The sequence below is a fragment of the Spinacia oleracea genome, chromosome 5 (assembly GCF_020520425.1).
Source record: "Spinacia oleracea cultivar Varoflay chromosome 5, BTI_SOV_V1, whole genome shotgun sequence".
NCBI lineage: Eukaryota > Viridiplantae > Streptophyta > Magnoliopsida > Caryophyllales > Amaranthaceae > Spinacia > Spinacia oleracea.
In genome coordinates this window covers 46,123,021-46,141,604 of record NC_079491.1, presented here as the reverse complement: position 1 = coordinate 46,141,604, position 18,584 = coordinate 46,123,021, and the positions used below count along the sequence as shown (strand labels likewise).

General features: G+C 34.8%; 2 long non-coding RNA genes across 2 annotated transcripts; both read right to left on the bottom strand.

Moving 5' to 3' along the window:
- Nucleotides 1-7,153: 7,153 nt before the first annotated feature.
- LOC130462051 (uncharacterized) lies at nucleotides 7,154-13,045 on the bottom strand. Its single transcript, XR_008922172.1, has 5 exons — nucleotides 12,719-13,045; nucleotides 11,796-11,948; nucleotides 11,282-11,533; nucleotides 11,134-11,193; nucleotides 7,154-7,404 (listed from the first exon to the last, which is right to left on the bottom strand). It is a non-coding gene; the product is annotated as an uncharacterized lncRNA (long non-coding RNA).
- A 708-nt stretch (nucleotides 13,046-13,753) lies between these two features.
- On the bottom strand, nucleotides 13,754-18,127 carry LOC130462041 (uncharacterized). Its single transcript, XR_008922158.1, has 3 exons — nucleotides 17,882-18,127; nucleotides 17,734-17,793; nucleotides 13,754-14,004 (listed from the first exon to the last, which is right to left on the bottom strand). It is a non-coding gene; the product is annotated as an uncharacterized lncRNA (long non-coding RNA).
- Between the last annotated feature and the right edge of the window lie 457 nt (nucleotides 18,128-18,584).

The following is an 18,584-nucleotide window of genomic DNA, read 5'->3' as shown; positions in this document are numbered from 1 at the left end:
TTTAGGCATAGGAGGCTGGGCTAAGAGATTATGTGGCAGAGTTTTGTTAACAGTGTGTTAATGTGGCCGATCGTTAACGAATACGAGATATAGTGCAGCTTCGATCAATACTCAAGCATAAGGTATTAGATGGAAATTGGTGTTAATGAATGGTAATTAATGGTAATTCAAGATTTGATTTAGAGGGTCGTATTTATAGTCTAAGAAGTCGAAATAAGATAGACACTTGAAGAGTTCAAGTTTTTATGAAAATCAAATGGATGCGCCAGAATAAATTGACGCATACCTTATGTGCGCTAGAATATTGTAGCATTGGCCTTGCGGGCTCCATATTTATTAGTGATGAGTCACTAACAACTCATCTATTGTTCCGTGATTGGTTGATAATCAAACACTTGCGCCATAATTTTATGGCGTTGCTGTTTCAGCGCTGGAATATTGCGGCGCCTGCCTGCCATGCGCTTGAATATTCTAGCGCTGGTGATTTTTTTCCGCGGGATTCCAGATTTCCCGGTTTAATTCTGTATTCTTATCAAATTCACGGTTTTAACTCTTTTAGGATACTAATTGGAGTGAAATTCTTATCCTTTTCTCAAAGATTAATTGTAGTGGGACGCAATCACTTTTAAATCTATCTTATACAATTGCTATTCTGGGCAGCGGTTAAGCATGGCAGTTTCTATAAATAAGAGTTACTAAAATGGAAATATGTGTTACGGGATTGTGTCAGTCGGTCATAGGTCATTTGTTTCATACTTAGGAAAGCTAAGATAATTACTGTTTGGTTTCATCATTGAACACACCGCTTCGGGCCTAGGGACAAATGTAGGCGTCTACAGGTTGATGGTCTCTCTTGGCTTCCATCATATTGAATCGAGATAGCATTTTGTCAATGTAAGTTCTTTAGCTTAGTCGAATAATCCTCTTAGATATATCCAAATAGATCTTGATGCCCTATATGTACTATGCCTCTCCTAAGTCCTTCATTGAGAAACACTTTCCAAGCCAATTCTTTATAGACACCAGAATAGGAATGTTGTTTCCAATATGTAGTATTTCATCAACATACAAGAATAAGAATGCAATTTTACTCCCACTGACTTTCTTGCATACACAAGACTAGTCAAGAATCTAGATGAATCCAAAATCACTGATTGCTTGATCAAATCGTATGTTCCAACTCCTAGATGCTTGCTTCAATACATAAATGGATTTCTTAAGCTTGCATACATTTCCTTGATTCTTTGGATCAACAAAAACCTCTGGCTATGTCATAAACATAGTATCTTCAAGAACACCATTCAAGAAGGAAGTTTTGACATCCATTTGCCATATTTCATAGTCATGAAATTCGGCAATTGCAAATATTATCCAAATATACTTAATCATTGCAACTGGAGAAAAGGTTTCATCCTAGTCAACGCCATTTACTTGTCAAAGGTTACCAATCTAGCTTTGTATATATATACAATTCCATCTTTATCTTTCTTCAATTTGAAAACCCAATTCCTTCTGATAGGTGTAAACCCATCCGACAAATCGACCAAATCCCATACTTGATTTTTAGACATGGAGTCTATTTCAGATTTCATGGCTTCTAACCATTTTGCGGAGCTTGGGCTCGTCAAAGCTTTTTTATAGGACATAGGTTCATCACTATCCAATATGTGAACTTCTAATTTTTCAGTCAAGAGGACACATGTGTTTGGTTATGACAAATATAAACAATATATTTCATGCGGAAAAACCATAAAGCCAGGAATCCAAATTAATTGTCACATAGTCAATTAGCATAATTTTGAATACATACATGTGATGCGTGCCTTCCCTATCTGCTCCCGAACCGAACAAGAACAAGTTTAAGACTCCAAATGTCCCCCCTCCGTGGATAGTCCACAACACGTTCCTATCCGCCTTAGATTCAACTAACTAGAATATTCTCTAAGGTTTTATGTGCACTCGGGAAACTCACAATAATGTTAGGCAAGTATTAAATTCTCTCTTGAACTTAATAAGTTAGAACAGTATATTGAATTGATTATAAATTGTGATCATGAACGGCATATTTATAGGGTTGAAATAGAGGAGTTTGAATCCTACTAGAAATCGATTAACTAAATCCATTAGGATTCTAGTTAATTAACAACATTAGAATTTTAGGTTTAATCAAATACTAAGTATTTCAGATATAACTAAAACATCTAATTTTAGTAGAATTAGGAAAACACGATTACTTGACAAGCAAGAAATCCTATCCGGCCAAGGCTTTGCACGTGTGGCCTTGAGCCCACGTTGCTTTGGTCGTGTAGCACGCAGCCCGCATCCCACGAGTGGGCCTGCTACTTTGCTCGGCCCATGCGCGCTGGGCGTGGGAGCAAACAGCACGCGGCCCACTCGTTGGGCGCTGATGCCCTTGCTCGGCCCATGCTCGCTGCTCCGCATGCGGGCTTTCTTGGAACTGGGCCTGGCGCTTGCGCTAGGCCTTGCGCCTTTCAAGCTCGTTCGTCGAGCGTTCGCACGTCGCGCTTCCGAATTGTTTTCTGATTCCGGAATTCATTTTCGATTCGAACAAATATTTAATATTTCCGATTCCGGAATTTATTTCCTATTCGAACAAATATTTAATATTTCTGTTTCCGAAATTTATTTCCGATTCCTTCAATATTTCGATTCCGGCAATATTTCCGTTTCCGGCAATATTTCCGATTCCGACAATATTTCTATTTCCAATAATATTTTCCGATACGAGCCATGTTTCCGTTTCTGGAAACATCTACGACTTGGATAATATTTATATTTCCGTCATGATCCATATTTCCGCTTCCGGCAATATCATCATTTCCGGAGCACTCTATATTTTCCCTTTTGACGATTGAAGCTCCCACTGGAACCGAGATCCTCGTTTCCGAATGTTCATAAATAGAGTATTTAATGAATAATATATTCACTCAAATACTTGATCCGTTCACGTACTATTTGTGTGACCCTACGGTTCAGTCAAGAGTAAGCCGTGGATTAATATTCTTAATTCCACTTGAACTGAAGCGGCCTCTAGCTAGGCATTCAGCTCACTTGATCTCACTAAATTTATTAACTTGTTTAATTAATACTAAACCGCATTTATTAGATTTAGCATTGAATGCATACTTGGACTAAGGGCATTATTTCCTTCAGTCTCCCATTTGTCCTTAAGGGCAAGTGTGCATTGCCTAATTCCTTTGTCGCTTGATGCTTGCTCATGAACATAAGGTAAGAGTAGTCATCCTTATTATGTCCAGAGGTATTTCTCGGTTTCAGAGTTCAACCGATCAAATAAACAGATAATTATAGCCTATGATTCATCTGAGCACGGCCATGCATTTTTCAGTTTCTAGCTCTCCGAGTGGCCTTGTACAACTTTCAGCATCTCATGCCGATTTATGGGAGGACAATCCAAATCTTGTGATCTTGAGGTTAGACTTCGTTTGATAGGTGATTACCTGAGCGTTGCCGTTATAGTCTCCTTAAAAGGGGTGACGCTTGACAATGTCAAAGTAACCAGTTCTCGAACAAGTATTCTCAAATCACTCAAATATTGAGGATTAATGTCTAATAATGCAATGAAATTTAATTATGACAGATTATCATCTCTTACAGTAAGGTTTCATAGGTCTGTCTGATACTAGTCTTCTCAAGTAAGTATCTATGCAAATGATTGCGACATTGCCAGGTCCACATAGTTGAAGAAACAGAACTACTAGTCATCTTGCATTCTAGTCGTCTAGCGTTTTCTATGCGTCCACCTTTATAGAAAACTTCCGACCAGGGACCATTTTTAACTTTTGACATTCAAGTTCACATGATAGACATTTCTTAGTCACAGGACTGGTCCTGACAGTCTATCTTAAATACATCGTCCAATTGAAGGGACTCATTATTTAATAAACCACAAAATTAAATGGAAAAATAAATTATATGCATTTATATGAATGGTTAACCAAAATGTTTTACAAAGTATTAAACTCTAAAACTTTAAAACATTAATTAAGGACATCATAGCCATTCTCCAACATGCTTGATTCCCATAGTTGCAGTGTGCGAGTTGTGCTTCGCTTGCGGCAGAGGTTTAGTTAATGGATCTGAAATATAGTCGTTAGTTCCAATCTTGCTTATCTCGACTTCTTTTCTTTCAACGAACTCTCGTAGAAGGTGAAATCTATGAAGTATATGATTGACTCTCTGGTGGTGTCTAGGCTCCTTTGCATGCGCAATAGCTCCGTTATTGTCATAATATAGAGCTATTAGTCCTTTAATGGAGGGGACTACACCAAGTTCACCTATGAACTTCCTTAGACAAATAGCTTCCTTTGCTGCTTCATGTGCATCAATGTGCTCCGCTTCAGTTGTAGAATTTGTAATGGTGCTCTGTTGAGGCAGAAGACAAACCTAGAATGTGATCAGAAATCATCTTTGTCGATTTAGAAACTCGCCTTTAACAATTAATTCATCATCTCCACCATAGACCAGGAAATCATCTTTGTGCCTTTTCAGGTACTTCAGAATATTCTTGGCAGCAGTCCAATGTGTTGTTCATGGGTCTGAATGGTATCTGCTCGTAGCACTGAGTGCGTACGCAACATCTGGGTGTATACATATCATAACATACATTATTGAACCAATCAATGATGCATATGGAATCCCACTCATTCGTCTACGCTCATCCAGTGTTTTTGGGCACTGAGTCTTGCTTAGATTCATTCCATGAGACATGGGTAGGTATCCTATCTTGGAGTCTGCCATCTTGAACCTTCCAACGCCTTATTGATATAAGTGCTTTGACTAAGTCCAATCATCCTTTTAGATCTATCTCTGTAGATCTTGATGCTTAGTATGTACTGTGCTTCTCCTAGATCCTTCGTCAAAAAACATTTTCCAAGCCAAATCTTGACAGAGTTCAACATAGGAATGTCATTTCCGATAAGTAATAAGTTGTCGACATATAATACTAGAAAAGAAATTTTGCTCCCACTGACCTTCTTATATACACAAGATTCGTCTGCGTTCTTGGCGAATCCAAAGTCACTGACTGCTTCAACAAAACGTATATTCCAGCTCCTTGATGCTTGCTTTAATCCGTAAATGGATTTATTGAGCTTGCATACCTTTTTAGCATTCTTTGGATCCTCAAAACCCTCAGATTTTGTCATAAACACATTTTCTGTTAAAACTCCATTTAAGAAAGCAGTTTTGACATCCATCTTCCATATTTCGTAATCATAATATGCAGGGATTGCTAACATTATCCGAATAGACATTAGCATTGCAACTGGTGAAAAGGTTTTATTGTAATCCACACCGTGGACTTGCCCGTAACCTTTTGCAACCAATCTAGCTTTGAAAACTTCTAGTGTCCCATCCTTGTCCGTTTTTTAGTTTGAAAATCCATTTGCTTCCTATGGCTTGGTAGCCATCTGGCAAATTGGCCAAATCCCAAACTTGGTTTTTAGACATGGAGTTTAATTCAGATTGCATGGCTTCTTGCCATTGCTTGGAGCTAGGGCTCGTCATAGCTTGTTTGTAAGTCGCAGGTTCATCGCTTTCAATCAATAGAACTTCATTGCTCTCGTTCTTTAAAATACCTAAGTACCTTTCCGGTTGAGACCTATATCTTTGCGATCTACGCGGGGTTACATTTCTAGTTGGTTCTTGATTCTCACCAGATACTTCTAAAGATCTCTGAGTTTCAACCTGAATGTCATCTTGGGCATTCTCTAGAATTTGTTGTTCGACTTGAATTTCTTCGAGGTCTACTTTTCTCCCACTTGTCATTTTGGAAATGTGGTCTCTTTCCAAAAAGATACCATCTCGAGCAACAAACACCTTGTTCTCAGATGTATTGTAGAAGTAATACCCCTTTGTTTCCTTTGGGTAGCCCACAAAGATACATTTGTGAGATTTTGGTTGAAGTTTGTCTGAAATTAATCGTTTGACGTATACTTCACAACTCCAAATCTTAAGAAAAGACACATTTGGAGGCTTTCCAAACCATAACTCATATGAAGTCTTTTCGACAGCTTTCGGAGCTCTATTTAGTGTGAGTGCAGCTCTGTTTAGTGTATTTCCCCAAAATTCAATTGGAAGTTCGGCCTAACCCATCATTGATCGAACCATGTCTAGCATGGTCCTGTTCCTCCGTTCTGACACACCGTTCCATTGAGGTGTTCCGGAAGGAGTCAATTCTGACAAGATTCCACATTCTTTCAGATGGTCATCAAATTCATAGCTCAGATATTCACCGCCTCTATCAGACCGCAGTGCCTTAATATTCTTGCCTAACTGATTCTCTACTTCACTCTAAAATTCCTTGAATTTGTCAAAGGATGCAGACTTATGAAGGAAATAATGCCCTTGGTCCAAGTATGCATTCTATGTTAAGTCTAATAAATGCGGTTCAGTATTAATTAACAAGTTAATAATTCAGTGAGATCAAGTGAGCTGAATGCCTAGCTAGAGGCCGCTTCAGTTCAAGTGGAATTAATGATATTAATCCACAGCTTACTCTTGACTGAACCCGTAGGGTCACACAAATAGTACGTAAACGGATCAAGTATTTAATGGCATTAAATACTCCATCTATGAATATTCGGAACCGACGGATCTTGGTTTCAGTGGGAGCTAAGATCGTCACAGGCAAGAAATGAATACTCCGGAAACGATGATACCACTAGTAGAAAAAACCCTTATTGCAGCGGGCTTTTAGACCCCTGTTGCAGCGTACATCGTATGCTGCAACTGGGGGGCCTGCAACAAGTCTGAACTTGTTGCAGCGTACAAGTTCGCTGCAAAAAGTGATTTGTTGCAGCGGGCTTTTAGATGTACGCTGCAACAAGTGCCAAAAAATTGGCAAAAATTTGGACTTGTTGCAGCGTACATATATATGTACGCTGCAAAAGACTCAACTTTTTGCAGCGTACATTTATTTGTACGCTGCAACAAGTCTAAATTTTTGCGAAATTTTTTTCCCTTGTTGCAGCGTACAATATATATGTACGCTGCAACAAAGCACTTTTGGCGGGAAAATTCTAATTTTGTTTAGGGATACCTAGAGTGTCTTGCACCAAATATAGAAACCTGTCAAAACAATAATAGAATAACGCAACCTGTATAACAAATATAAAAACAACAACTGGAGTTTTGTATACTATATATCCCAAAACCAAATTAAGTGCACATATTACATTTAAATATATGTTCCAATTTCAACATAAACATACATTTTAATATAAAATTTATTCTATAACAACTAAACCAACTCGATCAAGCGCGCTAAAGCCAATAATAAATACTTGCTGGTAAAAAACTTGGCCCATTGCTCACGAACCACATCAAATTCCTCGCATAAGGCGCAATCCTCGGAGTGTAGACCTTTACAAAAACAGAAATTTAAATTAAACATTAGATTAAATACAAATTAAATATCACATTTTAACATTCAAGAAACTAATGACAATGTCCTAATAGTCTAAAATGAGTCCTTAGGTTCTTTAGTTCAAAGTTAGGAGCGAAAATGTCATTTTAGCCTAAATATGACCTATAATGACCCAATGAGCCTATAGGTGCATAAATAGATTGGAACGAGTCTTAGATCGTTAAAATTATGCATATTAAACATGTAATAAGTTTTAAATGAGTCCTTAGGTTCTTTATTTTAAAGTTGGGAGCGAAAATGCCTTATTTTAGCCTAGATATGACCTATAACGATCAAACAAGCATTAAATGGGTATAAGTAGATTAGAATAAGTCCTAGAAACTCAAAACTAAGCTTATTAATCATATAATAATTTAAAAATGAGTCCTTAGGTTCTTAAGTTCAAAGTTGGGAGCGAAAATGTCATTTTAGCCTAAATATGACCTAAAACGACACAATGAGCCTTAAATGGGCATAAATGGATTGGAATGAGTCCTAGAAAGTTAAAACTAGAATATAAAACATTTAGTAGGTTTTAAATGAGTCCTTAGGTTCTTTAGTTCATAGTTGGGAGCGAAAATGTCATTTTAGCCTAAATATGACCTACAACGACCTAATGAGCCTTAAAGGTGCATAAATAGATTGGAACGAGTCTTATAAAGTTAAAATTATGCATATTAAACATGTATTAAGTTTAAAATGAGTGCTTAGGTTCTTTATTTTAAAGTTGGGAGCGAAAATGCCTTATTTTAGCCTAGATATGACCTATAACGATCAAACAAACATTAAATGGGTATAAGTAGATTAGAATAAGTCCTAGAAACTCAAAACTAAGCTTATTAATCATATAATAATTTAAAAATGAGTCCTTAGGTTCTTAAGTTCAAAGTTGGGAGCGAAAATGTCATTTTAACCTAAATATGACCTAAAACGACACAATGAGCCTTAAATGGGCATAAATGGATTGGAATGAGTCTTAGAAAGTTAAAACTAGAATATAAAACATTTAGTAGGTTTTAAATGAGTACTTAGGTTCTTTAGTTCATAGTTGGGAGCGAAAATGTCATTTTAGCCTAAATATGACCTACAACGACCTAATGAGCCTTAAAGGTGCATAAATAGATTGGAACGAGTCTTATAAAGTTAAAATTATGCATATTAAACATGTATTAAGTTTAAAATGAGTGCTTAGGTTCTTTATTTTAAAGTTGGGAGCGAAAATGCCTTATTTTAGCCTAGATATGACCTATAACGATCAAACAAGCATTAAATGGGTATAAGTAGATTAGAATAAGTCCTAGAAACTCAAAACTAAGCTTATTAATCATATAATAATTTAAAAATGAGTCCTTAGGTTCTTAAGTTCAAAGTTGGGAGCGAAAATGTCATTTTAACCTAAATATGACCTAAAACGACACAATGAGCCTTAAATGGGCATAAATGGATTGGAATGAGTCCTAGAAAGTTAAAACTAGGATATAAAACATTTAGTAGGTTTAAAATGAGTCCTTAGGTTCTTTAGTTCATAGTTGGGAGCGAAAATGTCATTTTAGCCTAAATATGACCTACAACGACCTAATGAGCCTTAAAGGTGCATAAATAGATTGGAACGAGTCTTATAAAGTTAAAATTATGCATATTAAACATGTATTAAGTTTAAAATGAGTGCTTAGGTTCTTTATTTTAAAGTTAGGAGCGAAAATGCCTCATTTTAGCCTAAATATGACCTATAACGATCAAACAAGCATTAAATGTGCATAAATAGATTAGAATAAGTCTTAGAAACTTAAAACTAAGCATATTAATCATATAATAAGTTTAAAATGAGTCATTAGGTTCTTAAGTTCAAAGTTGGGAGCGAAAATGGCACTTTAGCCTAAATATGACCTACAACGACCTAATGAGCCTTAAAGGTGCATAAATAGATTGGAACGAGTCTTATAAAGTTAAAATTATGCATATTAAACATGTATTAAGTTTAAAATGAGTGCTTAGGTTCTTTATTTTAAAGTTGGGAGCGAAAATGCCTCATTTTAGCCTAAATATGACCTATAACGATAAAACAAACATTAAATGTGCATAAATAGATTAAAATAAGTCTTAGAAACTTAAAACTAAGCATATTTATCATATAATAAGTTTAAAATGAGTCATTAGGTTCTTAAGTTCAAAGTTGGGAGCGAAAATGTCATTTTAGCCTAAATATGATCTATAACGACACAATGAGCCTTAAATGTGCATAAATGGATTGGAATGAGTCCTAGAAAGTTAAAAATAAGCATATAAAACATTTAGTAAGTTTAAAATGAGTCCTTACGTTCTTTGGTTCATAGTTGGGAGCGAAAATGTCATTTTAGCCTAAATATGTCCTATAACGACCAAACAAGCCTTACATGTGTATAAGTAGTTAGAATAAGTCTTAGAAACTTAAAACTAAGCATATTAAACATCTAATAAGTTTAAAATAAGTCCTTAGGTTCTTTATTTTAAAGTTGGGAGCGAAAATACCTTATTTTATCCTAAATATGACCTACAACGATAAAACAAGCATTAAATGTGCATAAATAGATTATAATAAGTCTAAGAAACTTAAAACTAAGCATATTTATCATATAATAAGTTTAAAATGAGCTATTAGGTTCTTAAGTTCAAAGTTGGGAGCGAAAATGTCATTTTAGCCTGGGGTTGGATAATTTTAAACACATACTAATTCCAAAATATGCTAAACCAAATAGATTGGATTAAGTCTTGGAAAGTTGAAACTAATCATATGAATCATGTATTTAAGTTTGACATGAGTTTTTAGGTTCGTTAGTTCAAAGTTGGGAACGAAAGTGACATTTTAGCCTATATATGACCTATAACGGCAAAAGAAGTCTCGAATGTGCAGAGATAGATTGGAACGAGTGTTGGAAATTTAAAACTAATCATATTAATCATGTAATAAGTTTGAAATGAATCCTTAGGTTATCTAGTTATGAATTGGGAGCGAAAATGACTTATTTTAGCCTAACTATGACCTATAACGACCAAAGTCTCAAATGTGCATACATAGATTAGAATGAGTTTTATAAAGTTAATACTATGCATATTAATCATGTAATAAGAATAAAATGAGTCATTAGGTTCGTTAGTTCAAAGTTGGGAGCGAAAAATGTCATTTTAGCCTAATTATGACCTATAATGGCCACACAAGTCTCAAATGTGCATAAATAGATTGGATTGAGTCTTGGAAAGTTAAAGCTAATCATATAAATCATATAGTAAGTTTGAAATGAGTTCTTAGGTTCATTAGTTCAAAGTTGGGAGCGAAAATGTCATTTTAGCCTAAATATGACCTATATAGCCAAACAAGTCTCAAATGTACATAAATAGATTGGATTGAGTCTTGGAAAGTTACAACTAATCATATGCCTATTTCCACCCAAATCCAAGAACAACCTATGCCTATTTCCAAAAAAGAAAAAGGGAGGGAAAGAAAAAGAAAGATAATACAAGAGCATGTTAAAGACCAAAAAATAAAAACAAGTAGAAACTTAGCCGATTTTCATATTAGCTTTATGACTTATTTTTTCCCCACATGGAATCCTTCTTCAGCTAATTCCATTAATTAATTAAATGAGAAAACAAATTAAATAATTAACCAACACCAAAGTACATGCAAGAAACAAAATTAGATGTCTTACTTTTTTCCTCAACCGGCTTTTCCTTGCTGCCTCACGGTTCTGAGCAAGCCTTCGTAGAGTCTATAATAATAAATCTTTAAAGATGTTACAAAAATGAAGCTACAAGATGTCAAATAGCATGAAAAGAGAAGAGTGAACAACTTCTAACCTTATGATCAGTCTACTTCGATCTGTCACTCGAATGATAATGACATTGCTTCTGCCCCCACCGTCTCTGAGCTTCCATCGTCACGAAATACAACCAGGCCTTTATTGAGTTTGTCGTCCCAAGATTCAAGTTCAGCCTCTCTCCAAATGCTAGCTCCATTCCCTGAAACTGCCAAAATGCTAGCTCCTACAAATGGCTGCCCCCAACTAGGTGACACATACTTCTTCAGGGAAGACAGGGACATTAGTGTTCCTGTAGCAGATAACAATACAATATTTAGGTAAGATAACAGCTGGAATTACCAAAATGGCCTGCAATATATATATATGGGGATTTTGAACTACATATTGGAAATCTACAAGTAAAGAATCTGGAAACAGATGCAGAGATTGTACTTTTATATCACAAAAGAAGATTAGTACGTAAACCTGGAAAATCTAGATTGGTCAAATAGACAAAACAAATCACTGATGACTGAAATAAGACACTAAAACAAGAATAAACAGAGGTTTACATTATTATCTTGGTCGATTATACGAAATGCTTTCATTAATTCTTCCTTAGTGTCTCTTTCTCCGATTTTAGCAGTCATCATGTGACAAAATTCATCGAAATCAATGGCACCACTTCCATCCTTGTCAACATCCGCAATCATTTGATTGATTTGCTGAAATAACACAAAAAGTCAAGCACAGTAGCTGTTATAACAAACCGCAGTCCCCTTAATCAATTACCTTTCCCTTCCTTTATTGCAACCAGAGCAAAAATGGTGAGTAAATATAATCTATAAAAAGGATACCTTAAATGTGCAAAAGCCAGAAGGATGAAAATCATTAGAAAACTCAATAATCAAAAGTTCGAAACCATAATTTTGAACAATTAAAGACAATTAATCAAGTCCAACAACGGATTTTTACAAGAATTGGACCACCTAAGCAATGATCAATTTCCAACAATTCAACCAAATCAACATGCAAAGCACTCAATTTTTTTATTTGCAAATTGCAATGTGTCATATCTCACCATTTGTTCCAGCAATGCACCACTAGATTCTCTCTCCAATTTGAAGCAATAAACCATTTCACCCATTTTCCCCAAATGTACTTTCCCAATTTAATCCGATCTTTAAAATCGGGATTGTCTGGAACAAACCCTAATTTCAATTCAATCCAATATTAAGCTATTTCACCAAATTAACAAAACCCAGAAAATCAAATCAACTACTAACAGACTGCTAACCCAATTAATCCTAAAATAGATCAAAACCCAAAATCAGAACAATTGATTATAACATCTAAATCCGACCAACTTCAGCAATCAAAATACCCACAAATTTCTAGCTGAAATTAATGTAAAATGGCGTATAAGCACGAGAAAACAAGACCCACAAAATTTCAGATAAAATTAAATGAAAATAAAGAGAACCCAGAAACATACTGTTGGGCTTCTTGCCACCGGAGCAAGGCGGACAAAACCAGGAGCCTTTAGGAACAGCAGCCAGAATAGGCTTAAGACAATATAAATGGTAGCCTCGATCGCAACCGTCGCAGAGCAATAAATCAGGAGCATTCTTCCCAGATCCACACTCCTCACCCAATTTCAACAATTACTTGCAAAAAACCCAAAAAAACCACGAATTAGAGAGAGAAAGAGAGCAGATGAAGAAGAAGAAGAATGAGGAGGTGAGAGAGTACGCAGGGAAAGCTGAGGGAAGAAGAGGGAGTACTGAGCGTGGAAATGGTCCTTAGGTTTGAGATGAAATGTTTTTCTTAATTAGCTTTGCAGCGAAAAAATTTTATTGCAGGGGGCTTTTATCTGTACGCTGCAAAATAAATGGGCTATTGCAGGGGGCTTTTACTTTGTACGCTGCAAAAAACTCTCTTGCTGCGGGCAATTAATTTGTACGCTGCAACAACCCTTTATAAAGTTTGACCCGCGTTGACCTACTGGTTGTTGAAGCGTATTATTACATGTACGCTGCAACAAGGGGGTTGCAACAGGGGTTTTTTCTACTAGTGTACACTAGTAGAAAAAACCCTTATTGCAGCGGGCTTTTAGACCCCTGTTGCAGCGTACATCGTATGCTGCAACTGGGGGGCCTGCAACAAGTCTGAACTTGTTGCAGCGTACAAGTTCGCTGCAAAAAGTGATTTGTTGCAGCGGGCTTTTAGATGTACGCTGCAACAAGTGCCAAAAAATTGGCAAAAATTTGGACTTGTTGCAGCGTACATATATATGTACGCTGCAAAAGACTCAACTTTTTGCAGCGTACATTTATTTGTACGCTGCAACAAGTCTAAATTTTTGCGAAATTTTTTTCCCTTGTTGCAGCGTACAATATATATGTACGCTGCAACAAAGCACTTTTGGCGGGAAAATTCTAATTTTGTTTAGGGATACCTAGAGTGTCTTGCACCAAATATAGAAACCTGTCAAAACAATAATAGAATAACGCAACCTGTATAACAAATATAAAAACAACAACTGGAGTTTTGTATACTATATATCCCAAAACCAAATTAAGTGCACATATTACATTTAAATATATGTTCCAATTTCAACATAAACATACATTTTAATATAAAATTTATTCTATAACAACTAAACCAACTCGATCAAGCGCGCTAAAGCCAATAATAAATACTTGCTGGTAAAAAACTTGGCCCATTGCTCACGAACCACATCAAATTCCTCGCATAAGGCGCAATCCTCGGAGTGTAGACCTTTACAAAAACAGAAATTTAAATTAAACATTAGATTAAATACAAATTAAATATCACATTTTAACATTCAAGAAACTAATGACAATGTCCTAATAGTCTAAAATGAGTCCTTAGGTTCTTTAGTTCAAAGTTAGGAGCGAAAATGTCATTTTAGCCTAAATATGACCTATAATGACCCAATGAGCCTATAGGTGCATAAATAGATTGGAACGAGTCTTAGATCGTTAAAATTATGCATATTAAACATGTAATAAGTTTTAAATGAGTCCTTAGGTTCTTTATTTTAAAGTTGGGAGCGAAAATGCCTTATTTTAGCCTAGATATGACCTATAACGATCAAACAAGCATTAAATGGGTATAAGTAGATTAGAATAAGTCCTAGAAACTCAAAACTAAGCTTATTAATCATATAATAATTTAAAAATGAGTCCTTAGGTTCTTAAGTTCAAAGTTGGGAGCGAAAATGTCATTTTAGCCTAAATATGACCTAAAACGACACAATGAGCCTTAAATGGGCATAAATGGATTGGAATGAGTCCTAGAAAGTTAAAACTAGAATATAAAACATTTAGTAGGTTTTAAATGAGTCCTTAGGTTCTTTAGTTCATAGTTGGGAGCGAAAATGTCATTTTAGCCTAAATATGACCTACAACGACCTAATGAGCCTTAAAGGTGCATAAATAGATTGGAACGAGTCTTATAAAGTTAAAATTATGCATATTAAACATGTATTAAGTTTAAAATGAGTGCTTAGGTTCTTTATTTTAAAGTTGGGAGCGAAAATGCCTTATTTTAGCCTAGATATGACCTATAACGATCAAACAAACATTAAATGGGTATAAGTAGATTAGAATAAGTCCTAGAAACTCAAAACTAAGCTTATTAATCATATAATAATTTAAAAATGAGTCCTTAGGTTCTTAAGTTCAAAGTTGGGAGCGAAAATGTCATTTTAACCTAAATATGACCTAAAACGACACAATGAGCCTTAAATGGGCATAAATGGATTGGAATGAGTCTTAGAAAGTTAAAACTAGAATATAAAACATTTAGTAGGTTTTAAATGAGTACTTAGGTTCTTTAGTTCATAGTTGGGAGCGAAAATGTCATTTTAGCCTAAATATGACCTACAACGACCTAATGAGCCTTAAAGGTGCATAAATAGATTGGAACGAGTCTTATAAAGTTAAAATTATGCATATTAAACATGTATTAAGTTTAAAATGAGTGCTTAGGTTCTTTATTTTAAAGTTGGGAGCGAAAATGCCTTATTTTAGCCTAGATATGACCTATAACGATCAAACAAGCATTAAATGGGTATAAGTAGATTAGAATAAGTCCTAGAAACTCAAAACTAAGCTTATTAATCATATAATAATTTAAAAATGAGTCCTTAGGTTCTTAAGTTCAAAGTTGGGAGCGAAAATGTCATTTTAACCTAAATATGACCTAAAACGACACAATGAGCCTTAAATGGGCATAAATGGATTGGAATGAGTCCTAGAAAGTTAAAACTAGGATATAAAACATTTAGTAGGTTTAAAATGAGTCCTTAGGTTCTTTAGTTCATAGTTGGGAGCGAAAATGTCATTTTAGCCTAAATATGACCTACAACGACCTAATGAGCCTTAAAGGTGCATAAATAGATTGGAACGAGTCTTATAAAGTTAAAATTATGCATATTAAACATGTATTAAGTTTAAAATGAGTGCTTAGGTTCTTTATTTTAAAGTTAGGAGCGAAAATGCCTCATTTTAGCCTAAATATGACCTATAACGATCAAACAAGCATTAAATGTGCATAAATAGATTAGAATAAGTCTTAGAAACTTAAAACTAAGCATATTAATCATATAATAAGTTTAAAATGAGTCATTAGGTTCTTAAGTTCAAAGTTGGGAGCGAAAATGGCACTTTAGCCTAAATATGACCTACAACGACCTAATGAGCCTTAAAGGTGCATAAATAGATTGGAACGAGTCTTATAAAGTTAAAATTATGCATATTAAACATGTATTAAGTTTAAAATGAGTGCTTAGGTTCTTTATTTTAAAGTTGGGAGCGAAAATGCCTCATTTTAGCCTAAATATGACCTATAACGATAAAACAAACATTAAATGTGCATAAATAGATTAAAATAAGTCTTAGAAACTTAAAACTAAGCATATTTATCATATAATAAGTTTAAAATGAGTCATTAGGTTCTTAAGTTCAAAGTTGGGAGCGAAAATGTCATTTTAGCCTAAATATGATCTATAACGACACAATGAGCCTTAAATGTGCATAAATGGATTGGAATGAGTCCTAGAAAGTTAAAAATAAGCATATAAAACATTTAGTAAGTTTAAAATGAGTCCTTACGTTCTTTGGTTCATAGTTGGGAGCGAAAATGTCATTTTAGCCTAAATATGTCCTATAACGACCAAACAAGCCTTACATGTGTATAAGTAGTTAGAATAAGTCTTAGAAACTTAAAACTAAGCATATTAAACATCTAATAAGTTTAAAATAAGTCCTTAGGTTCTTTATTTTAAAGTTGGGAGCGAAAATACCTTATTTTATCCTAAATATGACCTACAACGATAAAACAAGCATTAAATGTGCATAAATAGATTATAATAAGTCTAAGAAACTTAAAACTAAGCATATTTATCATATAATAAGTTTAAAATGAGCTATTAGGTTCTTAAGTTCAAAGTTGGGAGCGAAAATGTCATTTTAGCCTGGGGTTGGATAATTTTAAACACATACTAATTCCAAAATATGCTAAACCAAATAGATTGGATTAAGTCTTGGAAAGTTGAAACTAATCATATGAATCATGTATTTAAGTTTGACATGAGTTTTTAGGTTCGTTAGTTCAAAGTTGGGAACGAAAGTGACATTTTAGCCTATATATGACCTATAACGGCAAAAGAAGTCTCGAATGTGCAGAGATAGATTGGAACGAGTGTTGGAAATTTAAAACTAATCATATTAATCATGTAATAAGTTTGAAATGAATCCTTAGGTTATCTAGTTATGAATTGGGAGCGAAAATGACTTATTTTAGCCTAACTATGACCTATAACGACCAAAGTCTCAAATGTGCATACATAGATTAGAATGAGTTTTATAAAGTTAATACTATGCATATTAATCATGTAATAAGAATAAAATGAGTCATTAGGTTCGTTAGTTCAAAGTTGGGAGCGAAAAATGTCATTTTAGCCTAATTATGACCTATAATGGCCACACAAGTCTCAAATGTGCATAAATAGATTGGATTGAGTCTTGGAAAGTTAAAGCTAATCATATAAATCATATAGTAAGTTTGAAATGAGTTCTTAGGTTCATTAGTTCAAAGTTGGGAGCGAAAATGTCATTTTAGCCTAAATATGACCTATATAGCCAAACAAGTCTCAAATGTACATAAATAGATTGGATTGAGTCTTGGAAAGTTACAACTAATCATATGCCTATTTCCACCCAAATCCAAGAACAACCTATGCCTATTTCCAAAAAAGAAAAAGGGAGGGAAAGAAAAAGAAAGATAATACAAGAGCATGTTAAAGACCAAAAAATAAAAACAAGTAGAAACTTAGCCGATTTTCATATTAGCTTTATGACTTATTTTTTCCCCACATGGAATCCTTCTTCAGCTAATTCCATTAATTAATTAAATGAGAAAACAAATTAAATAATTAACCAACACCAAAGTACATGCAAGAAACAAAATTAGATGTCTTACTTTTTTCCTCAACCGGCTTTTCCTTGCTGCCTCACGGTTCTGAGCAAGCCTTCGTAGAGTCTATAATAATAAATCTTTAAAGATGTTACAAAAATGAAGCTACAAGATGTCAAATAGCATGAAAAGAGAAGAGTGAACAACTTCTAACCTTATGATCAGTCTACTTCGATCTGTCACTCGAATGATAATGACATTGCTTCTGCCCCCACCGTCTCTGAGCTTCCATCGTCACGAAATACAACCAGGCCTTTATTGAGTTTGTCGTCCCAAGATTCAAGTTCAGCCTCTCTCCAAATGCTAGCTCCATTCCCTGAAACTGCCAAAATGCTAGCTCCTACAAATGGCTGCCCCCAACTAGGTGACACATACTTCTTCAGGGAAGACAGGGACATTAGTGTTCCTGTAGCAGATAACAATACAATATTTAGGTAAGATAACAGCTGGAATTACCAAAATGGCCTGCAATATATATATATGGGGATTTTGAACTACATATTGGAAATCTACAAGTAAAGAATCTGGAAACAGATGCAGAGATTGTACTTTTATATCACAAAAGAAGATTAGTACGTAAACCTGGAAAATCTAGATTGGTCAAATAGACAAAACAAATCACTGATGACTGAAATAAGACACTAAAACAAGAATAAACAGAGGTTTACATTATTATCTTGGTCGATTATACGAAATGCTTTCATTAATTCTTCCTTAGTGTCTCTTTCTCCGATTTTAGCAGTCATCATGTGACAAAATTCATCGAAATCAATGGCACCACTTCCATCCTTGTCAACATCCGCAATCATTTGATTGATTTGCTGAAATAACACAAAAAGTCAAGCACAGTAGCTGTT